The sequence below is a fragment of the Arachis stenosperma genome, chromosome 6 (assembly GCF_014773155.1).
Source record: "Arachis stenosperma cultivar V10309 chromosome 6, arast.V10309.gnm1.PFL2, whole genome shotgun sequence".
Classification (NCBI taxonomy): Eukaryota; Viridiplantae; Streptophyta; class Magnoliopsida; order Fabales; family Fabaceae; genus Arachis; species Arachis stenosperma.
Window position 1 is genome coordinate 104,448,984 of NC_080382.1, and position 24,995 is coordinate 104,473,978.

The window sequence follows — 24,995 nt, forward strand, 5'->3', positions numbered from 1 at the left end:
GTTATCAACTATTCATGATTGATTGTTATGTCGGTTAATTAATTTGAATTCCACTAACTCTAGTCTCTCCTTAGGAGTTGGCTAGGACTTGGGAAATCTAACCAACTGATTCACTGGACTTTCCCTTGCTTACGCAAGGATTAACTAAGTGGGATTAACTTCCATTCTTATAGGAGTAACTAGTATAGGACTTCCGAAATTTCATATCTTGCGAAGAGTTTATTTTACAGTTATTATTATTTTATTTTAAGTGTCATTCAACATACCTTTTACCTTAATCCAAAACCCCAAAACACACTTTTTCATAACCAATAATAAGAACATACCTTCCTGCAATTCCTTGAGAAGACGACCCGAGGTTTAAATACTCGGTTATCAATTTTAAGGGGTTTGTTACTTGTGACAACCAAAACGTTTGTATGAAAGGACTTTTGTTGGTTTAGAAGCTATACTTGCAACGGGAATTTATTCTAAATTCTAGACCACGCAAAAGTTCTCTCATCACTAAGCTTGCTTGGAGATTGTACTTTGGAACATGGATTTTGAGTTAAGAACACAAGCAAGCGAGCTTTGAACCTTATTGCGTGGCTACATCTTATAGTCACTTACCTTCCTTCTTGTGTGCATTATTTTCTCTCTATGATTGTGATTCTTACTTTGTTTGACTCTATATGTCCATTGTTGTATGTGTGACTGCATGTATATGACTGAGGCCATCAATTCACTTAGCCACTACCCAAATAGCCTTACCATACAAACAACCCTTGCAACCAACTTTGAGCCTACACTTAACCCACTCATTCTTCATTCTAGCATATTACAAGCCAAGAAGCGAAAAACCATGAATGTCCCTATGTGGATCTTTGATTGGCTTAGGTTAGTGTGTGTGTGTCATTCAAGTGTGGGGAAACGGGGTGGGACATTGGTTGAGGTAAAAGGATGTTTTTGTTTTGTATTTCTATATTTGGGAATCGGGTACACACTCATGCGTTAATTGAATGTAAGACCTTATGCATTGATATCCCTGAAAAAAAAAAAGAGAAAAGAGAGAAAGAAAAAAAAAGAAAAAAAAGGAAGAAATAAAAAGGGGACAAAATGCCCCAAAGTAAAGTTCGATAAAAGTCAATGCATATGTGTTGCAAAGCAAAAGAAAATGCATGAGTATGTGGAAAAAGTGAGTAATGGGTAGTTAGACTAGTATATAATTATATAGGATGTTATATAGGTTAGGTAGGAAGTTTAGGTTAATCAAAAGATCCAATTTTTAGCCCACTTAGCCAAATATATAACCCCGCCTTGACCCTAGCCCCATTACAACCTAGGAAAGACCTCATGATACATGTGCGCATGCATGTAACAATTGTTGATTGTTAGAGGAAGAACAAATTTTGGAAAAGCATGAAATAGGGGAGAACCGAGTGATTAACCCGATACACCGAGCGAATAGAGTGCAAACAATTCCGGTGAGGGTTCGAAGCCCCAATCCTTGTTCCCGGCTCTCACGAGCGTTCTTCATGCAAGTTGCGCATATACCGCTTTGATGATTAAAATTGGTAAGTTTCATGCATTGCCTACCATCTTGCCCTATGTGCTTAAATGTATCTTAGGAAGATCGATTTGCTCTTAACCAAGTGGATAGTAGCACCAGTCTTAGTTGCATTCATATAAGTAGATTGCATCTCATGAATCTCATACCTTTGTGATCCTTTGGTCTTTTGCTTTTCTCTAAGCATGAGGACATGCTATAATCTAAGTGTGGGGAGGTTGATAACCCCATTTTTAGGGTTTATCTTGTATTGATTTCGAGGGTTTTATCAATGATTCTACACACTTTTCGTATGAAAATACATGACTTTGTGTTCCTTTCCTAATTTTGCTTCATGGATGAAAACATGCTTATTTTGTACTAAATTAGATATATTTCTAATCCTCCCTTGGTGCCATTCGATGTCGTGACCTGTGTGTTAAGTGGTTTCAGAGTATAGGACAGGGATGACCCGGAGGAGAGAAAGGAAGCATGTACAAAGGAAAGAAGCATGAGAAAATAAGCTTTGGAAACTTCAGCATTGACGCGTACGCGCACATGGCGCGTCCGCGTGGAGTTGCGCCACCAAGAGCCAAAGCTAGGAGCCGAGCTATGAGCCGGCACGTGTAGCGGCTAAGTCATGATCCTCTTGGACACGTCCGCGTAGGTTACGCTTGCGCGCAAATTGCAAATTGCCCCAGGGACGCGTGCGCGTGCTGTGCGCGTACGCGCCGATGGTCTCATATGATTTTTAAGAGAGCACGTGACCAGAACGTGGAGACAGTTAGAGACCCTATTTTGGGGAAGTGCTTTGGCGGGAAAAGCTTAAGAAGACCAAGGATTGAAGGGTTAAGGGACTTTTGGCTCATTTTACATTTTCTTAGATATTTTCTTAGAGTTAGTTACACTTTGGGTAGAGAGAGAATCTCCAACTTCTCTCTAGGAAATTCATTCTCCTCAATCTCCATTACAATTCTTCTTTGATTTTCCTTGGTAAGATCCATTGTAATACACTTTTACTTTGATGCAATTAATATATCTACTCTTTTCATAGTCTCAATTAGTGTTCTTTGATCCTTTCACTTTGGATCTAGCTTTGCTTTTGTTACTTGGATTTGGAACTAGTGAATTGAGGTAATTTCATATCCATTACTTGTGATTGTTCAATTGTAGATAATTATGTAATCTAGATCTCTTCATTTCCATTCTTTATTCTAATTCCTTAATGGCTCTTATGAATGCTCATCAAGTGTTTGATAAAATGCCAATACTAGTTATGGAGTAAAAGTTTCTCACTTGGCTTAGGGTTTGAACCATTAGGAAAAGTTGAATAGTAAATGTCAATTGTTGATTGAGAATTAAGGATTGCTAATTGGTTTGGGATGCACTAAAATTAGATTCCCTTAGGGTGAAGCTAAGACTTGTGATTCAAGCTAATTACTTTCACTTGACTTTCCTTTATACTTAGAGGTCAACTAAGTGGAGCAAGGCTTAATTGTTATCATCATTGAAGGAAACTATAGTGATAGACTTTCTAATGCCAACTCTAAGCCAAGTCCTTTAACATTGATTGTTTGTCATCTACTTTTGCTATTAATACACCGACCTTCAAAAGATTCATAACAAAAGCTTCCTAATCAATAACATGCATTCTCTAGCAATTCCAAGGGAGGACGACTCGGGAGACTAGTACTCTCGATTATAGATTGTAGAATTGTTTGATGCGAGGTTTGAATGTCGATTGGACTATACTCACGATTATATTCACTATTGAATTCTATATCGACATGTTAAATTTCGTTTATCAAAATGGCGCCGTTGCCGGGGATTTGCTTATGTGTGCCATGTTATTGCTTATTGTAAATATGTGTATATGTACATAGTTGCATTTTTCCCTTGCCTCTTTGTTTGATTGACTAATCCTACTTACTACCATGAGCTTTACTTCTTCTTCATTGCATGACGCGTTCACAACCGAATTCGAGCTTAGTCCCATTTGATCCGGAAATTGAACGAACTTTGCTTCACATTAGACAAGCTCGGAGGCGGTTAACTTTTGGGGAAGGTGAAAAGGTTCCTACCAATTCACCAACTCTACCCGAAGTGAATAGTGAACTGTCACTTGAAGAAGGCACTAACCATTCCCCCGTTAATACTACTAATAATTGTTCTTTTGATCTAGGCACCAACACCATGGCCGCTCCGAGGAGAGTTGCTCTCAAGGAAGCGGGTTGATGAGCGGATAATTTATACGCTTTTTGGCATTGTTTTTAGTATGTTTTTAGTATGTTTTAGTTAGTTTTTAGTATATTTTTATTATTTTTTAGTTAAAATTCACTTTTCTGGACTTTACTATGAGTTTGTGTGTTTTTCTGTGATTTCAGGTATTTTCTGGCTGAAATTGAGGGACTTGAGCAAAAATCTGATTCAGAGGCTGAAAAGAACTGCAGATGTTGTTGGATTCTGACCTCCCTGCACTCGAAGTGGATTTTCTGGAGCTATAGAAACCCAATTAGCGCGCTTTCAATGGCGTTGGAAAGTAGACATTCTCGGCTTTCCAGCAATGTATAATAGTCCATACTTTTCTCGAGATTTGATGGCTCAAACCGGCGGTCCAAATCAGCTCAAAACTGCCCGGCGTTAAACACCGGAACTGGCACAAAAATGAGAGTTAAATGCCCAAACTGGCATAAAAGCTGGCGTTTAACTCCAAGAAAAGTCTCTACACATGAAAGCTTCAATGCTCAGCCCAAGCACATACCAAGTGGGCCCGGAAGTGGATTTTTATGTCATTTACTCATTTCTGTAAATCCTAGGCTACTAGTTCTCTACAAATAGGACCTTTTGCTATTGTATTATCATCTTGAGATCTTTGAATCTTTTGATCATTTTAGATCTTAGGATCATCTTTGGACGTCTAGTTCTTAGATCATTGGGAGGCTGGCCATTCGGCCATGCCTAGACCTTGTTCTTATGTATTTTCAACAGTGGAGTTTCTACACACCATAGATTAAGATGTGGAGCTCTGCTGTACCTCGAGTATTAATGCAATTACTATTGTTCTTCTATTCAATTCAGCTTGTTCTTGTTCTAAGATATCACTTGTTCCTCAACTTGATGAATGTGATGATCCGTAACACTCATCATCATTCTCACCTATGAACGTGTGCCTGACAACCACCTCCGTTCTACCTTAGATTGAGTGGATATCTCTTGGATCCCTTAATCGGAATCTTCGTGGTATAAGCTAGAATTGATGGCGGCATTCAAGAGAATCCGGAAGGTCTAAACCTTGTCTGTGGTATTCTGAGTAGGATTCAATGATTGAATGACTGTGACGAGCTTCAAACTCCGGAAGGCTGGACGTTAGTGACAGATGCAAAAGAATCAATGGATTCTATTCCAACCTGATTGAGAACCGACAGATAATTAGCCATGCTGTGACAGAGCATTTGGACCATTTTCACTGAGAGGACGGGATTGTAGCCACTGACAACGGTGATGCCCAACATACAGCTTGCCATGGAAAGGAGTAAGAAGGATTGGATGAAGACAGTAGGAAAGCAGAGAGGCGGAAGGGACAAAGCATCTCCATACGCTTATCTGAAATTCTCACCAATGAATTACATAAGTATCTCTATCCTTGTTTTATGCTTTATTCATAAATCACCCATAACCATTTGAATCTGTCTGACTGAGGTTTACAAGATGACCATAGCTTACTTCATACCAACAATCTTCGTGGGATCGACCCTTACTTGCATAAGGTTTATTACTTGGACGACCCAGTGCACTTGCTGGTTAGTTGTGCGAAGTTGTGATAAAGAGTTGAGATTGCAATTGAGCATACCATGTTGATGGTGCCATTGATGATCACAATTTCGTGCACCAAGTTTTTGGCGCCGTTGCCGGGGATTGTTTGAGTTTGGATAACTGACGGTTCATCTTGTTGCTTAGATTAGGTATTTTTCAGAGTTCTTAAGAATGAATTCTAGTGTTTCAAGGTGATGTTCTTATCATCACCAAAGCTGATTGATTTTCATCAATTTAGCTCTTGAATGCAATGTCCTGCTGAAGCTTGGCTAGCCATGTCTAATTTCTTTAGACTGAAGCTTTAGACTAACATTGCATGATTCCTGGAATTCTCATTAAGAATTTTGATATCTTTATTTTCTTTTTCACTCAATTTTCGAAAAAAAAAAACCCAAAAAAATTACAAAATCATAAAAACCAAAAATATTTCTTGTTTGAGTCTAGTATCTCATTTTAAGTTTGGTGTCAATTGCATGTTTCTGTTCTTCTTGCATTCATTCATGTGTCTTAATTGATCTTCAAGTTGTTCTTGATGATTTCCTTGTTCTGATCTTTAAATTCTCTTATCTTGAGTGTTTTGTTGTTTCTCATATGCATTCTCATTTTGTTAGTGTCAATAGTATACAAACTTCTAAGTTTGGTGTCTTGCATGCATTGTTTATTTGATTTTAGTTGCATTATTAAAAATCCAAAAAATTTTTAACTTGTGTCTTTTCAAGTCAATAATACAGAGAATTGAAGATTCAGAACATTCAGCAGAGAAATTACACAGAAAAAGCTGGGCGTTCAAAACGCCCAGTGAGGAAGGAAAACTGGCGTTTAAACGCCAGCCAGGGTGCCTGATGAGCGGATAATATGTACGCTTTTTGGCATTGTTTTTAGTATGTTTTTAGTAGTTTTAGTTGAGTTCTTAGTATATTTTTATTAGTTTTTAGTTAAAATTCACTTTTCTGGACTTTACTATGAGTTTGTGTGTTTTTCTGTAATTTCAGGTATTTTCTGGCTGAAATTGAGGGACCTGAGCAAAAATCTGATCCAGAGACTCAAAAGGACTGCAGATGCTGTTGGATTCTGACCTCCCTGCACTCGAAGTAAATTTTCTGGAGCTACAGAAGCCCAATTGGCGCGCTCTCAACGGCGTTGGAAAGTAGACATCCTGGGCTTTCCAGCAATATATAATAGTCCATACTTTGCCCAAGATTTGATGGCCCAAACCGGCGTTCAAAGTCACCCTCAGAATTCCCAGCGTTAAACGCCGGAACTGGCACCTAATTGGGAGTTAAACGCCCAAACTGGCATAAAAGCTGGAGTTAAACGCCAAGAAGAGTCTCTACACGAAAAATGCTTCATTGCTCAGCCCAAGCACACACCAAGTGGGCCCGGAAGTGGATTTTTATGTCATTTACTCATCTTTGTACACCTTAGGCTACTAGTTTCTATAAGTAGGACCTTTTACTATTGTATTTTCATCTTTGGACATCTAGTTCTTAGATCATTGGAGGGCTGGCCTCACGGCCATGCCTAGACCTTGTTCTTATGTATTTTCAACGGTGGAGTTTCTACACACCATAGATTAAGGTGTGGAGCTCTGCTGTACCTCGAGTATTAATGCAATTACTATTGTTCTTCTATTCAATTCCGCTTGTTCTTTTACCAAGATATCACTCGTTCTTCAACTTGATGAAGGTGGTGATTGACACTCATCATCATTCTCACCTATGAACAAGGTGACTGACAACCATTCTTGTTCTACAAGCATCCGAGGCTTAGTGAATATCTCTTGGATTCTTCGGAATCTTCGTGGTATAGGCAGGACCTGATGGCGGCATTCAAGAGAATCCGGAAGGTCTAAACCTTGTCTGTGGTATTCTGAGTAGGATTCAATGATTGAATGACTGTGACGTGCTTCAAACCTGTAACCTACTGGGCGTTAGTGACAGACGCAAAAGAGTGATTCTATTCCGGTAGGGGAGGGAACCAAACCGGTGATTGGCAGCACTGTGACAGAGTGTGTGCATTAGCTTTCACTGCGCGGATGGGAGGTAGCTGCTGACAACAGTGAAACTCTACACGAGCTTGCCATGGAAAGGAGTAAGAAGGATTGGATGAAGACATTAGGAAAGCAGAGAGACGGAAGGGAAGGCATCTTCATACGCTTGTCTGAAGCTCTTACACTAATGATATACATAAGTATCCCTATCTTTATCTTTTATGTTATTTTCGTTCATCACTATACCCATTTGAGTCTGCCTGACTGAGATTTACAAGATGACCATAGCTTGCTTCATACCACCAATCTCCGTGGGATCGACCCTTACTCGCGTAAGGTTTATTACTTGGACGACCCAGTGCACTTGCTGGTTAGTTGTGCGAAGTTGTAGTGATCACAATTTCGTGCACCAAGTTTTTGGCGCCGTTGCCGGGGATTGTTCAAGTTTTGAGCAAGCTTTTGGTAACATCAGTGCCAAGATCCGGCAACAACACCAAGTTTTTGGCGCCGTTGCCGGGGATTGTTCTTGTGTATGGACAACTGACGGTTCATCTTGTTGCTTAGATTAGGTATTTTTCTTCAGAGTTCTTAAGAATGAATTCTAGTGTTTCAAGGTGATGTTCTTATCATCACCAAAGCTGATTGATTCTCATCAATTTAGCTCTTGAATGCAATGTCCTGCTGAAGCTTAGCCGGCCATGTCTAATTCCTTTAGACTAAAGCTTTAGACTAACATTGCATGATTCCTGGAATTCTCATTAAGAATTTTGATACCTTTATTTTCCTTTTCACTTAATTTTCGAAAAAGCACAAAAAAATTTTTACAAAATCATAAAATCCAAAAATATTTCTTGTTTGAGTCTAGAGTCTCATTTTAAGTTTGGTGTCAATTGCATGTTTCTATTTTTCTTGCATTTTTCGAATTTATGCATGTGTCTTCATTAATCTTCAAGTTGTTCTTGATGATTTTCTTGTTTTGATCTTTGAATTCTATTGACTTGAGTGTTTTGTTGTTTCCCATATATACAAACTGCTAAGTTTGGTGTCTTGCATGCATTGTTATTTTTATTATTCCTCATTATTAAAAATCTAAAAATATTTTTATTTGTGTCTTTTCAAGTCAATAATACAGAGAATTGAAGATTCAGAACATACTGCAGAGGAATCACACAGAAAAAGCTGAACATTCGAAAATGCCCAGTGAAGAAGACAGACTGGCGTTTAAACGCCAGCCAGGGTGCCTGGCTGGGCGTTTAACGCCCAAAAGGGTATAGTTTTGGGCGTTAAACGCCAGAATGTGCACCATTCTGGGCGTTTAACGCCAGGATGGCAAAGGGGGAAGATTTTGTTTTCAAAATCAATTTTTTTTCAAGTTTTCAAAGTTTTTCAAAATCAAATCTTTTTCAAATCATATCTTTTCAATCAAATGTTTTCAAAATCAATTTCTTTCCTTTTTCAAAGATACTTACTAACAATTAATGATTTGATTGAACATTTTTTGCCTTTTCTGTTAAGGAAGGTTTTATGTTTGAATCATATCTTTTCTTGTTAGGCAAGTCATTAATTTTTAAAATCAAATCTTTTTAAAATGTTTTTCAAATCAAATCTTTTTAAAATTGTTTTCAAATCATATCTTTTTAAAATGTTTTTCAAATCATATCTTTTAAATCACATCTTTTTAAAATCAATCATATCTTTTTAATGACATCTTTTTCAAAATAGTTTTCAATCAAATCTTTTTAACTTCTAATTTCAAAATCTTTTTCAAAAATCACTTAATCTCTTTCTCACTCTTATTTTCGAAAATTAATTTGTGTTTTTCAAAAATATTTTCAAAATCTTTTACTTAATTTTCGAAAATTACTTCCCTTCTTCTCACATCCTTCTATTCTTGGACTAACTCTATTCCTTAATGCAAAATTCGAACTCCATCTTCTTTGATAAGTTCGAATTTTCTACTTCTGTCTTCCATTTTTCTTCCTCTGACACCTCAAGGAATCTCTATACTGTGACATAGAGGATTCCATATTTTCTTGTTCTCTTCTCTTTCATATGAGCAGGAACAAAGACAAAGGCATTCTTGTTGAAGCTGACCCTGAACCTGAGAGGACCTGACCAAATTCTTCAAAGAAGAAGAAGACATGGCAGCCGAAAACAACAATAATGCCAACAATGCAAGGAAGGTGCTGGGTGACTTTACTGCACCTACTCCTAACTTCTATGGGAGAAGCATCTCTATCCCTGCCATTGGAGCAAACAACATTGAGCTTAAGCCTCAATTGGTTTCTCTAATGCAACAGAATTGCAAGTTCCATGGACTTCCAATGGAAGATCCTCATCAGTTCTTAGCTGAATTCTTGCAAATCTGTGACACAGTCAAGACTAATGGGGTTAACCCTGAGGTCTATAGATTGATGCTATTCCCTTTTGCTGTAAGAGACAGAGCTAGGACTTGGTTGGACTCACAACCTAAAGAAAGTCTAGACTCATGGGAAAAGCTAGTCAATGCCTTCTTGGCAAAGTTCTTTCCACCTCAAAAATTGAGTAAGCTTAGAGTGGAAGTCCAAACCTTCAGACAGAAGGATGGAGAGTCCCTCTATGAAGCTTGGGAAAGATACAAACAATTAATCAGAAAATGTCCTTATGACATGCTTTCTGAATGGAGCATCATAGGTATTTTCTATGATGGTCTCTCTGAACTATCCAAGATGTCTTTGGATAGCTCTGCTGGAGGATCTCTTCATCTGAAGAAGACGCCTACAGAGGCTCAAGAGCTAATTGAAATGGTTGCAAATAACCAATTCATGTACACTTCTGAAAGGAATCCTGTGAACAATGGGACTAGTCAGAAAAAAGGAGTTCTTGAGATTGATACTCTGAACGCCATTTTGGCTCAGAATAAAATATTGACTCAACAAGTCAATTTGATTTCTCAAAGTCTGTCTGGAATGCAAAATGCACCAAGCAGTACTAAGGAGGCTTCATCTGAGGAAGAAGCTTATGATCCTGAGAACCCCTCAATGAAAGAGGTGAATTACCTAGGAGAACCTTATGGTAACACCTATAATTCTTCATGGAGAAATCACCCAAATCTCTCATGGAAGAATCAAGAGAGACCTCAACAAGGTTTCAATAATAATGGTGGAAGAAACAGGTTTAACAATGGCAAACCTTTTCCATCATCTTCTCAGCAACAGACAGAGAATCCTAAGCAGAACCCCTCTGACTTAGCAACCATGGTCTCTGATCTAATTAAAACCACTCAAAGTTTCATGAATGAAACAAGGTCCTCCATTAGAAATTTGGAGGCACAAGTGGGTCAGCTGAGTAAGAAAATTACTGAACTCCCTCCTAGTACTCTCCCAAGCAATACAGAAGAAAATCCAAAAGGAGAGTGCAAAGCCATAAACATGGCCGAATTTAGAGAGGAAAGAGAGGAAGTGGACGCCACTGAGGAAGGCCTCAATGGGCGTGCACTAGCCTCAACTGAGTTCCCCAATGAGGAACCATGGGAATCTGAGGCTCAAAATGAGACCATAGAGATTCCATTGGACTTACTTCTGCCATTCATGAGCTCTGATGAGTATTCTTCCTCTGAAGAGGATGAATATGTCACTGAAAAGCAAGTTGCTAAATACCTTGAAGCAATCATGAAGCTAAATGACAAGTTATTTGGAAATGAGACTTGGGAGGATGAACCACCTTTGCTCACCAAAGAATTGGATGACTTGTCTAGGCAGAAACTGCCTCAAAAGAGGCAGGATCCTGGGAAGTTTTCTATACCTTGTACCATAGGCACCATGACCTTCAAGAAGGCCTTGTGTGACTTAGGGTCAAGTGTAAACCTCATGCCCCTCTCTGTAATGGAGAAATTAGGGATCTTTGAGGTGCAAGCTGCAAGAATCTCATTAGAGATGGCAGACAATTCAAGAAAACAAGCTCATGGACTTGTAGAGAATGTTTTGGTGAAAATTGAAGACCATTACATCCCTACTGACTTCATAGTCCTAGAGACTGGGAAGTGCATGGATGAATCCATCATCCTTGGCAGACCCTTCCTAACCACAGCAAAGGCTGTGATTGATGTTGATGGGGGTGAACTGACCATTCAAGTGAATGAAGAATCCTATGTGTTTAAGGCTCAAGGATATCCCTTTGTCACCATGGAGAGGAAGCTTGAAGAGCTTCCCTCAAATCAGAGACAAATAGAGCCCCCACAGTCAAACTCTAAGTTTGGTGTTGGGAGGCCACAACCAAACTCTAAGTTTGGTGTTGAACCCCCACATTCAAACTCTAAGTTTGGTGTTGGGAGGTTTCAACATTGCTCTGATCATTTGTGAGGCTCCATGAGAGTCCTCTGTCAAGCTAATGACATTAAAGAAGCGCTTGTTGGGAGGCAACCCAATGTTTTATAATTAACTATTTCCTTTTGTTTTTATCTTTTTTGTAGGTTGATGATCATAAGAAGTCACAAAATCCATTGAAAAAGCAAAAACAGAATGAAAAACAGGAAGAAAAATAGCACACCCTGGAGGAAGAACTCACTGGCGTTTAAACGCCAGTGAGGCTAGCAGTTGGGCGTTTAACGCCCAGTCTGGCACCATTCTGGGCGTTTAACGCCAGAAAGGGGCACCAGACTGGCGTTAAACGCCAGAAAAGGGCTAGAACCTGGCGTTAAACGCCAGAAATGGGCACCAGCCCGGCGTTTAACGCCAGAAATGGCTCAAAACGTGGATTTTGATGCCATTTGGTGCAGGGATGACTTTTCCTTGACACCTCAGGATCTGTGGACCCCACAGGATCCCCACCAACCCCACCACTCTCTCTCTTCTTCTTCACCCATTCACCAATCACCTCAACATCTCTTTCTCTTCACCACTTACATCCATCCTTCATAAACCACTTCTCCCCCTTTTTTGGCCGAACCACAAAGCCATCTCCCTCTCCCCCATTTCTTCTTCTTCTACTCTCTTCTTTCTTCTTTTGCTCGAGGACGAGCAAACCTTTTAAGTTTGGTGTGGTAAAAGCATTGCTTTTTGTTTTTCCATAACCATTTATGGCATCCAAAGCCGGTTCAACTGAGAAGGCATGACCTCAAGCCCATCACTAAGAAGAAGATGGAGCAAACAAGAGACCCCTCTCATCAAGAAATCCCTGAGATACCTCAAGGGATGCACTTTCCTCTACAAGACTACTGGGAGCAAATTAACACCTCCCTAGGAAAATTAAGTTCTAACATGGGACAACTAAGGGTGGAGCACCAAGAACATGCCATCCTCCTCCATGAAATTAGAGAAGATCAAAGAATCATGAGAGAGGAGCAACAAAGACAAGGAAGAGACATTGAGGAGCTCAAGCACTCCATAAGATCTTCAAGAGAACAAGCCGCCATCACTAAGGTGGACCCGTTCTTTAATCTCCTTGTTCTTTATTTTTCTGTTTTTCGAAATTTTCATGCTTATGTTTATCCATGTTTGTCTTATGATCATTAGTGTCTTAGTGTCTATGCCTTAAAGCTATGAATATGAATCCATCACCTTTCTTAAATGAAAACTGTTTTTATCACAAAAGAACAAGAAGTACAGGATTTCAAATTCATCTTTAAAACTAGCTTAACTAGTTTGATGTGGTGGCAATATTTTTGTTTCTGAATGTATGCTTAAACAGTGCATATGTCTTTTGAATTTGTTGTTCATGAATGTTAAAAATTGTTGGCTCTTGAAAGAATGATGAAAAAGGAGACATGTTACTGAGGATCTGAAAAATCATAAAAATGATTCTTGAAGCAAGAAAAAGCAGTGAATACAAAAAAAAATGCGAAAAAAAAGAGAAGGAGAAAAACGAAAAAAAAAAGAAAGAAAAAGAAAAGAAGAAGAAAGAAGTAAAGTTGTGATCCAAGGTAAAAAGAGTGTGCTTAAGAACCCTGGACACCTCTAATTGGGGACTCTAGCAAAGCTGAGTCACAATCTGAAAAGGTTCACCCAATTATGTGTCTGTGGCATGTATGTATCCGGTGGTAATACTGGAAGACAGAGTGGTTTGGGCCACGGCCAAGACTCAATAAGTAGCTGTGTTCAAGAATCATCATACTTAACTAGGAGAATCAATAACACTATCTGGATTCTGAGTTCCTAAAGAAGCCAATCATTCTGAATTTCAAAGGATAAAGTGAGATGCCAAAACTGTTCGGAGGCAAAAAGCTACTAGTCCCGCTCATCTAATTTGGAGCTTAGTTTCATTGATAGCTTGGAGTCTATAGTATATTCTCTTCTTTTTATCTTATTTGATTTTCAGTTGCTTGGGGACAAGCAACAATTTAAGTTTGGTGTTGTGATGAGCGGATAATATGTACGCTTTTTGGCATTGTTTTTAGTATGTTTTTAGTAGTTTTAGTTGAGTTCTTAGTATATTTTTATTAGTTTTTAGTTAAAATTCACTTTTCTGGACTTTACTATGAGTTTGTGTGTTTTTCTGTGATTTCAGGTATTTTCTGGCTGAAATTGAGGGACCTGAGCAAAAATCTGATCCAGAGACTCAAAAGGACTGCAGATGCTGTTGGATTCTGACCTCCCTGCACTCGAAGTGGATTTTCTGGAGCTACAGAAGCCCAATTGGCGCGCTCTCAACGGCGTTGGAAAGTAGACATCCTGGGCTTTCCAGCAATATATAATAGTTCATACTTTGCCCAAGATTTGATGGCCCAAACCGGCGTTCAAAGTCACCCTCAGAATTCCCAGCGTTAAACGCCGGAACTGGCACCTAATTGGGAGTTAAACGCCCAAACTGGCATAAAAGCTGGAGTTAAACGCCAAGAAGAGTCTCTACACGAAAAATGCTTCATTGCTCAGCCCAAGCACACACCAAGTGGGCCCGGAAGTGGATTTTTATGTCATTTACTCATCTTTGTACACCTTAGGCTACTAGTTTCTATAAGTAGGACCTTTTACTATTGTATTTTCATCTTTGGACATCTAGTTCTTAGATCATTGGAGGGCTGGCCTCACGGCCATGCCTAGACCTTGTTCTTATGTATTTTCAACGGTGGAGTTTCTACACACCATAGATTAAGGTGTGGAGCTCTGCTGTACCTCGAGTATTAATGCAATTACTATTGTTCTTCTATTCAATTCCGCTTGTTCTTTTACCAAGATATCACTCGTTCTTCAACTTGATGAAGGTGGTGATTGACACTCATCATCATTCTCACCTATGAACAAGGTGACTGACAACCATTCTTGTTCTACAAGCATCCGAGGCTTAGTGAATATCTCTTGGATTCTTCGGAATCTTCGTGGTATAGGCAGGACCTGATGGCGGCATTCAAGAGAATCCGGAAGGTCTAAACCTTGTCTGTGGTATTCTGAGTAGGATTCATGATTGAATGACTGTGACGTGCTTCAAACCTGTAACCTACTGGGCGTTAGTGACAGACGCAAAAGAGTGATTCTATTCCGGTAGGGGAGGGAACCAAACCGGTGATTGGCAGCACTGTGACAGAGTGTGTGCATTAGCTTTCACTGCGCGGATGGGAGGTAGCTGCTGACAACAGTGAAACTCTACACGAGCTTGCCATGGAAAGGAGTAAGAAGGATTGGATGAAGACATTAGGAAAGCAGAGAGACGGAAGGGAAGGCATCTTCATACGCTTGTCTGAAGCTCTTACACTAATGATATACATAAGTATCCCTATCTTTATCTTTTATGTTATTTTCGTTCATCACTATACCCATTTGAGTCTGCCTGACTGAGATTTACAAGATGACCATAGCTTGCTTCATACCACCAATCTCCGTGGGATCGACCCTTACTCGCGTAAGGTTTATTACTTGGACGACCCAGTGCACTTGCTGGTTAGTTGTGCGAAGTTGTAGTGATCACAATTTCGTGCACCAGTGCCTGGTTGGGCGTTTAACGCCCAAAAGGGTAGTGATTTGGGCGTTAAACGCCAGAATGTATACCATTCTGGGCGTTTAACGCCAGGATGGCACAAGAGGAAAGATTTTGTTTTTAATGCAATTTTTTTTCAAGTTTTCAAAATTTTTTGAAATCAAATCTTTTTCAAATCATATCTTTTCAATCATAATCAATTTCTTTCTTTTTCAAAAATACTTGCTATCAATTAATGATTTGATTCAACATTTCAAGTATGTTGCCTTTTCTTGTTAGGCAGGTTATTAATTTTTAAAATCAAATCTTTTTAAATTGTTTTTCAAATCATATCTTCTCAATCACATCTTTTTAAAACCATAACTTTTCAATCATATCTTCTTAATCACATCTTTTTCAAAATAGTTTTCAATCATATCTTTTTTATTTCTAATTTCAAAATCTTTTTCAAAAATCACTTGATTTCTTTTCCACTCTTAGTTTTCGAAAATCAATTAGTATTTTTCAAAATGTTTTTAAAATCTTTTTAATATATTTTCGAAAATTTCTTCCCCTCTTCCCACATCCTTCTATTTATGGACTAACACTCCTCCTCAATGCATAATTCGAACTCCATCATACTTGATAAGTTCGAATTCTTCTACCTCTTCCTTCTAATTTTCTTTTCCTCTGACACCTCAAGGAATCTCTATACTGTGACATAGAGGATTCCATATTTTCTTGTTCTCTTCTCTTTCATATGAGCAGGAGCAAAGACAAAAGCATTCTTATTGAGGCTGACCCTGAACCTGAGAGGACCTTGAAGCAAAAGCTAAGAGAAGCTAAGGAACAACTCTCTATAGAGGATCTAACAGAAATCTTCAAAGAAGAAGACATGGCAGCCAAAAATAACAACAATGCAACAATGCAAGAAAGGTGCTGGGTGACTTTACTGCACCTACTCCCGACACTGTAAGAGACAGAGCTAGGATTTGGTTGGACTCACAACCTAAAGAAAGCCTGAACTCTTGGGAAAAGCTAGTCAATGCCTTCTTGGCAAAGTTCTTTCCACCTCAAAAATTGAGTAAGCTTAGAGTGGAAGTCCAAACCTTCAGACAGAAGGAAGGAGAATCCTTCTATGAAGCTTGGGAAAGATACAAACAATTAATCAGAAAGTGTCCTTCTGACATGCTTTCTGAATGGAGCATCATAGGTATCTTCTATGATGGTCTATCTAAACTGTCCAAGATGTCATTGGACAGCTCTGCTGGAGGATCTCTTCATCTGAAGAAGACGCCTACAGAAGCTCAAGAGCTCATTGAAATGGTTGCAAATAACCAATTCATGTACACTTCTGAAAGAAATCCTGTGAATAATGGGACGAATCAGAAGAAAAGAGTTCTTGAGATTGATACTCTGAATGCCATATTGGCTCAGAACAAAATATTGACTCAACAAGTCAATTTGATTTCTCAAAGTCTGTCTGGAATGCAAGCTGCACCAGGCAGTACTAAGGATGCTTCATCTGAAGAAGAAGCTTATGATCCTGAGAACCCTTCAATGGAAGAGGTGAATTACATGGGAGAACCCTATGAAAACACCTATAATTCTTTATGGAGAAATCATCCAAATCTCTCATGGAAGGATCAACAGAGACCTCAACAAGGTTTCAACAACAATAATGGTGGAAGAAACAGGTTTAGCAATGGCAAGCCTTTTCCATCATCTTCTCAGCAATAGACAGAAAATTCTAAGCAGAACCACTCTGACTTAGCAACCATGGTCTCTGATCTAATCAAAATCACTCAAAGTTTCATGACTGAAACAAGGTCCTCCATTAGGAAATTGGAGGCACAAGTGGGACAGCTGAGTAAGAGAGTTACTGAACTTCCTCCTAGTACTCTTCCAAGCAATACAGAAGAGAATCCAAAAGGAGAATGCAAGGCCATTAACATGATCCACATGGCCAAACTAGGAGAGGAGGAAGAGGCAGTGAACGCCACTAAGGAAGACCTCAATGGACGTCCACTGGCCTCCAATGAGTTCCCTAATGAGGAACCATGGGAATCTGAGGCTCACACTGAGACCATAAAGATTCCATTGGATTTACTTCTGCCATTTATGAGCTCTGATGAGTATTCTTCCTCTGAAGAGGATGAATATGTCACTGAAGAATAAGTTGCTAAATACCTTGGAGCAATCATGAAGCTAAATGACAAGTTATTTGGTAATGAGACTTGGGAGGATGAACCCCCTTTGCTCACCAAAGAACTGGATGACTTGTCTAGGCAGAAATTACCTCAAAAGAGACAAGATCCTGGGAAGTTTTCAATACCTTGTACCATAGGCACCATGACCTTTAAGAAGACTCTGTGTGACTTAGGGTCAAGTGTAAACCTCGTGTCTCTCTCTGTAATGGATAAGCTAGGGATCTTTGAGGTACAAGCTGTAGAAATCTCACTAGAGATGGCAGACAATTCAAGAAAACAAGCTTATGGGCTTGTAGAGGATGTTCTGGTAAAGATTGAAGACCATTACATCCCTGCTGATTTCATAGTCCTAGAGATTGGGAAGTGCATGGATGAGTCCATCATCCTTGGCAGACCCTTCCTAGCCACAGCAAAGGCTATGATTGATATGGACAGAGGAGAATTGATCATTCAAGTGAATGAAGAATCGTTTGTGTTTAAGGCTCAAGGATATCCCTCTGTCACCATGGAGAGAAAGCATGAAGAGCTTCTCTCAAAACAGAGTCAAACAGAGCCCCCACAGTCAAACTCTAAGTTTGGTGTTGGGAGGCCACAACCAACTTCTAAGTTTGGTGTTGAACCCCCACATTCAAACTCTAAGTTCGGTGTTGGGAGGTTCCAACATTGCTCTGAGCATTTGTGAGGCTCCAGGAGAGCCCACTGTCAAGCTACTGACATTAAAGAAGCGCTTGTTGGGAGGCAACCCAATGTTATAATTATCTATTTTTCTTTGTTATTTTATATTTTCTGTAGGTTGATGATCATGAGAAGTCACAAAATCAGTTGAAAAAGCAAAAACAGAATGAAAAACAGAAAGAAAAAGAGCACACCCTGGAGGAAGATCTTGCTGGCGTTTAAACGCCAGTAAGGGCAGCAAATGGGCGTTTAACGCCCAATCTGGCACTATTCTCGGCGTTTAACGCCAGAAAGGGGCACCAGACTGGCGTTAAATGCCAGGAAAGGGCAAGAAGTTGGCGTTAAATGCCAGAAATGGGCACCAGCCCGGCGTTTAACGCCAAAATTGGCATAAAGAGCATATTTGCTCGCCACATGGTGCAGGGATGAATTTTCCTTGACACCTCAGGATCTGTGGACCCCACAGGATCCCCACCTACCCCACCACCCTCTCTCTTCTTCTTCACCCATTCACCAATCACCTCAACCACTCTTCCCCAAAAACCCCTCACCTATCAAATCCCACTATTCTCTTCACCACTCACATCCATCCTTCATAAAACCTCACCTACCTCACCATTCAAATTCAAACCACTTTCCCTCCCAAACCCACCTATTCATAACCGAACCATACCCCTCTCTTCACCCCTATATAAACCCATCTTCATTCATTCATTTGCACACAACCTAAACACTACTTCTCCCCCTTTGGCCGAACCACAAAGCCATCTCCATCTCCTCTATTTCTTCTTCTTCTACTCTCTTCTTTCTTCTTTTGCTTGAGGACGAGCAAACCTTCTAAGTTTGGTGTGGTAAAAGCATTGCTTTTTGTTTTTCCATAACCATTTATTGCATCCAAGGCCGGAGAAACCTCTAGAAAGAGGAAAGGGAAAGCAAAAGCTTCCACCTCCAAGTCATGGAAGATGGAGAGATTCATCTCAAGGGTGCATCAAGACCACTTCTATGAAGTTGTGTCCAAGAAGAAGGTGATCCTTGAGGTCCCTTTCAAACTCAAAAAGGGTCAACTTTGATCAAAGGTTGGACCAAGTCCTCATGGATACCACTAAGAAAAGGATGGAGCAAACAAGAGATCCCACTCAAGGACATGAGCATGAGGAAACTCCTCATCATGAGATCCCTTAGATGCCTCAAGGGATGCACTTTCCTCCATAAAACTATTGGGAGCAAATCAACACCTCCCTAGGAGAATTGAGTTCCAACATGGGACAACTAAGGGTGGAGCACCAAAAACATTCCATCCTCCTCCATGAAATTAGAGAAGATCAAAGAATCATGAGAGAGGAGCAACAAAGGCAAGGAAGAGACATTGAGGAGCTCAAGCACTCCATAAGATCTTCAAGAGGAAGAACAAGCCGCCATCACTAAGGTGGACCCGTTCTTTAATTTCCTTGTTCTTTATTTTCCTGTTTTTCGAAAAATCATGCTTATGTTTATCTATATTTGTGTCTTATTACATGATCATTAGTGTCTCAGTGTCTATGCCTTAAAGTTATGAATGTCCTATGAATCCATCACCTTTCTTAAATGAAAAATGTTCTTAATTGAAAAAGAGAAGAATTGCATGAATTTTGAATTTTATAACAGATTAATTATTTTGATGTGGTGCCAATATTTTGGTTTCTGAATGTATGCTTGAACAGTGCATATGCCTTTTGAATTTGTTGTTCATGAATGTTGGCTCTTGAAAGAATGATGAAAAAGGAGACATGTTACTGAGGATCTGAAAAATCATAAAAATGATTCTTGAAGCAAGAAAAAGTAGTGAATACAAAAAAAAGAGAGAAAAGAGAGAAAAACGAAAAAAAAAAGAAAAAGAAAAAAATAAAGTTGTGATCCAAGGCAAAAAGAGTGTGCTTAAGAACCCTGGACACCTCTAATTGGGGACTCTAGCAAAGCTGAGTCACAATCTGAAAAGGTTCACCCAATTATGTGTCTGTGGCATGTATGTATCCGGTGGTAATACTGGAAGACAAAGTGCTTTGGGCCACGGCCAAGACTCATAAAGTAGCTGTGTTCAAGAATCATCATACTTAACTAGGAGAATCAATAACACTATCTGGATTCTGAGTTCCTATAGAAGCCAATCATTCTGAATTTCAAAGGATAGAGTGAGATGCCAAAACTATTCAGAGGCAAAAAGCTAAAAGCCCCGCTCATCTAATTAATACTGATCTTCATAGATGTTTTTGGAATTCATTGCATATTCTCTTCTTTTTATCTTATTTGATTTTCAGTTTCTTGGGGACAAGCAACAATTTAAGTTTGGTGTTGTGATGAGCGGATAATTGGCATTGTTTTTAGTATGTTTTTAGTATGTTTTAGTTAGTTTTTAGTATATTTTTATTAGTTTTTAGTTAAAATTCACTTTTCTGGACTTTACTATGAGTTTGTGTGTTTTTCTGTGATTTCAGGTATTTTCTGGTTGAAATTGAGGGACTTGAGCAAAAATCTAATTCAGAGGCTGAAAAGGACTGCAGATGCTGTTGGATTCTGACCTCCCTGCACTCGTAGTAGATTTTCTGGAGCTACAGAAGCCCAATTGACGCGCTTTCAACGGCTTTGGAAAGTAGACATCCTGGGCTTTCCAGAAATGTATAATAGTCCATACTTTGCCCGAGATTTGATGGCCCAAACCGGCATTCCAAATCAGCTCAAAACTGCCCGGCGTTAAACGCCGGAACTAGCACAAAAATGGCAGTTAAACGCCCAAACTGGCATAAAAGCTGGCGTTTAACTCCAAGAAAAGTCTCTACACATGAAAGTTTCAATGCTCAGCCCAAGCACACACCAAGTGGGACCGGAAGTGGATTTTTATGTCATTTACTCATTTCTGCAAACCCTAGGCTACTAGTTCTCTACAAATAGGACATTTTGCTATTGTATTATCATCTTGAGATCTTTGAATCTTTTAATCATTTTAGATCTTAGGATCATCTTGTGACGTCTAGTTCTTAGATCATTGGGAGGCTGGCCATTCGGCCATGCCTAGACCTTGTTCTTATGTATTTTCAACGGTGGAGTTTCTACACACCATAGATTAAGGTGTGGAGCTCTGTTGTACCTCGAGTATTAATGCAATTACTATTGTTCTTCTATTCAATTCAGCTTGTTCTTGTTCTAAGATATCACTTGTTCCTCAACTTGATGAATGTGATGATCTGTGACACTCATCATCATTCTCACCTATGAACGTGTGCCTGACAACCACCTCCGTTCTACCTTAGATTGAGTGGATATCTCTTGGATCCCTTAATCGGAATCTTCGTGGTATAAGCTAGAATTGATGGCAGCATTCAAGAGAATCCAGAAGGTCTAAACCTTGTCTGTGGTATTCTGAGTAAGATTCAATGATTGAATGACTGTGACAAGTTTCAAACTCCTGAAGGCTGGGCGTTAGTGACAGACGCAAAAGAATCAATGGATTCTATTCCAACCTGATTGAGAACCGACAGATGATTAGCCATGCTGTGACAGAGCATTTGGACTATTTTCACTGAGAGGACGGGACTGTAGCCACTGACAACGGTAATGCCCAACATACAGCTTGCCATGAAAAGGAGTAAGAAGGATTGGATGAAGACAGTAGGAAAGCAGAGAGGCGGAAGGGACAAAGCATCGCCATACGCTTATCTGAAATTCTCACCAATGAATTACATAAGTATCTCTATCCTTGTTTTATGCTTTATTCATAAATCACCCATAACCATTTGAATCTGCCTGACTGAGGTTTACAAGATGACCATAGCTTGCTTCATACCAACAATCTCCATGGGATCGACCCTTACTCGCGTAAGGTTTATTACTTGGATGACCCAGTGCACTTGCTGGTTAGTTGTGCGAAGTTGTGATAAAGAGTTGAGATTGCAATTGAGCATACCATGTTGATGGCGCCATTGATGATCACAATTTCGTGCACCACGGGTGCACCGGATTATGTTCTTCAACCTCTTCATGTGCTTCATCCCAACTTGAATGCAAACTTTGAACTCAAGACCGCTTTGATTAACCTCCTACTTAGGTTCCATGGACTTCCCGCACAAGACCCTATTCGACATCTCAAAGATTTTCATCGTATATGCTCAACAACTAGACGGGAAGGATCCGATAAAGTTGCTATATGGTTGTTTGCTTTCCCCTTCTCTCTTGAAGATAAGGCCAAAGAATGGTTCTACACCCTATCTAGTGAAGTCATTTCCGATTGGGACTTGCTTAGAAGAGGGTTCTTAGAAAAATCCTTGCCCCCGAAAAGAATGGACAAGCTAAGGAAAGAAATCTCATGCATTGTACAAGGCGAAACGGAACCCCTATGTGAGTATTGGGAACGGTTTAACAAACTCTTTGATGCATGCCCTAATCATATAATTGACACTAAAGTGTTGCTAGGCTACATATGCCAAGGGATGCGAGAACAAGATAGGACTCTCCTGGACTCCTCTAGCAATGGTTCTTTGTCTAAATATAGGACGGCGGAGGAAGCATGGCAACTCATTAGTAACTTAGCTGAGTCCAATCAACATGCTAGAAGAAAAGTTAACCGCCCAAAAACCGTGAATGAGGTATCAACTAGTAGCGAGACCACCGCTCTAGCCAAATCCTTGGGCGAAATGACAAATATCCTAAAGCAACTCCAATTGGGCCAACAACAACCTTATCAACAATAACCCTACCAACATCAACCTCCACCATCCCCTCAACAATATAGTCAACAATTGGTTCCTCAAAAAGTGTGTGGCATTTGTTCTTGCTATTCCCACTACACGGATGAGTGCCCAAGTCTTCAAGAAGACAATACCTTGGCGGCTACCCACAACTTCTATGACCGCCCAAATCAAGGGTACTACCAACAAGGCGGTAATTTCAATCAAGGGTACCCCCATCAAGGAGGAAGCTACAATCAAGGGGGTGGCAATTATAATCAAAATTAGAGGGATAACCACCAACAAGGAAGTAGGGACAACAACAACAATGGAGGTAACTAAAGATGGAACAACAACAACTCACAAAACCGACCCCCATACCCCCAAAACCAATATGCCCAACAAAATCAAGGTAGAAATTACCAAACATACCAACCACCACATCAACGACCACCATCCAACCAATCACAAGCCCCTCAACTCACATACCCTTCCACTTCTTCTAATCAAGATGATACACTTCGGACTATCCTCCAAGGCCAAAAAGAGCTCCAAACCACACTTGCTTCCGGCCTTACCGGCTTACATCTACACTACAAGCTCTTCTTGCACGCATGGATCCACCATCCAATCCTACTCTGTACCCCCCAAATCCAAGTGCCATTCCCTCTCAACCTCAACCCAATCTCAAGGGAGGCATTAATGCCATCACCTTGAGATCCGGAACTCAATTAAAGGAGAAGAAGGCAAAGGACCCAAGTCCAATCATATTGCACAAGAAGAAGACACCGGAGGAGACTATTGAGCTTATTGAATTGGTTGCTAGCAACCAATATTTATACTCCTCTAACAGGAATCCTATGAATTCTGAAACCCCTCAGAAGAGAGGCGCGTTGGAAGTAGATGCTATTAATGCTCTTCTTGCTCAGAACAAGCTGATGTCTCAGCAAATAAATCTACTTACTCAACAGATGGGTGGCATGCAAGTCTCAGCTATCAACACCCAAAATCCACCACAAGAAATCTCCTATAACATGGCAGGTAATTTTGTGCAAAATGATAATTATGATTATGCTCAACCTTCTTTTGAATAGGTGAATTACATGGGGAGTGGTCCTAGGAATCCTAACAATGACCCATATTCTAAGACATACAACCAAGGATGGAGGAATCACCCAAATTTTGGATGGAGGGATCAACCTCAGAGACCTCAGAACTTCAACAATAATTCTCAGGGTGGTTTCCAACAGAACAATGATTTGGAAGCAATATTGACAGGTTTTAGACAAGAAACCAGAGCATCCATCAAGAACTTGGAGATTCAAATGGGTCAAATAGCCACCAGAGTTAATGAAATTGATCAAAGGACCACTAATAGCCTTCCTAGTAACACAATTTCAAATCCAAGAGAGGAATGCAAGGCTATCTCCGTGATAAATGGACAAGTGGCAAGTACGAAAGCACAAGTTATGTAGGAAACCAGAGCCTCAATTAGAAATTTAGAGGTGCTAGTGGGCCAACTGAGCAAGCAAATACTTGAGAAGTTTGCACGTACATTTCAAGGTGATACAGTGGTGAACTCAGGAGAAGATTGCAAGGTTATTCAATTGAGAAGTGGTAAAGTAGCTGGCTCTGAGACCAAGGTCAATGAAGAGTTAGTTGAAAAAGAAGCTCCAAAAGAGAAGAATGAAGAAGTAGAGCACGCCCCTGCAAAGCGTGCAGACAACCCATTCCCAGACTCTCTTGACACTTATCCTACACTGCCAAAGACTCTTGAGTACAAACCTAAGATGCCATATCCTTAGAGACTTCAAAAGGAGACCAAGGACAAGCAGTTCTCAAAATTCTTGGAAATCTTCAAAAAATTACAAATCAATATTCCTTTTGCTGAGGTTTTGGAGCAAATGCCTATCTATGCCAAATTCATGAAGGAGCTGTTGTCAAAGAAAAAGCGTTTAAAGGGAGATGAGACAGTAGTACTGACTAAGGAATGTAGTGCTGTAAAAGCCCTATGTGATCTGGGTGCAAGCATAAATCTAATGCCTTTATCTGTGATGAAGAAGCTGCAAATTCAAGAGGCACAACCCACAAAGATAGCATTGCAGATGGTAGATAAATCTATGAAGCCTGCATACGGATTAGTGGAGAATATCTTGGTCAAAGTGGGTAAGTTTTTCCTCCCAGCAGACTTTGTGATTCTTGACACGGGGGAGGATGAG

At 39.9% G+C, this 24,995-nt stretch overlaps 2 non-coding genes across 2 annotated transcripts; both read right to left on the bottom strand.

The window, feature by feature from the left end:
• Positions 1-9,874: 9,874 nt before the first annotated feature.
• On the bottom strand, positions 9,875-9,982 carry LOC130937098 (small nucleolar RNA R71). The gene has a single exon (XR_009068332.1). It is a non-coding gene; the product is annotated as a small nucleolar RNA R71 (small nucleolar RNA).
• Positions 9,983-16,280: 6,298 nt separating this feature from the next.
• LOC130937893 (small nucleolar RNA R71) lies at positions 16,281-16,388 on the bottom strand. The gene has a single exon (XR_009069086.1). It is a non-coding gene; the product is annotated as a small nucleolar RNA R71 (small nucleolar RNA).
• Positions 16,389-24,995: the final 8,607 nt, after the last annotated feature.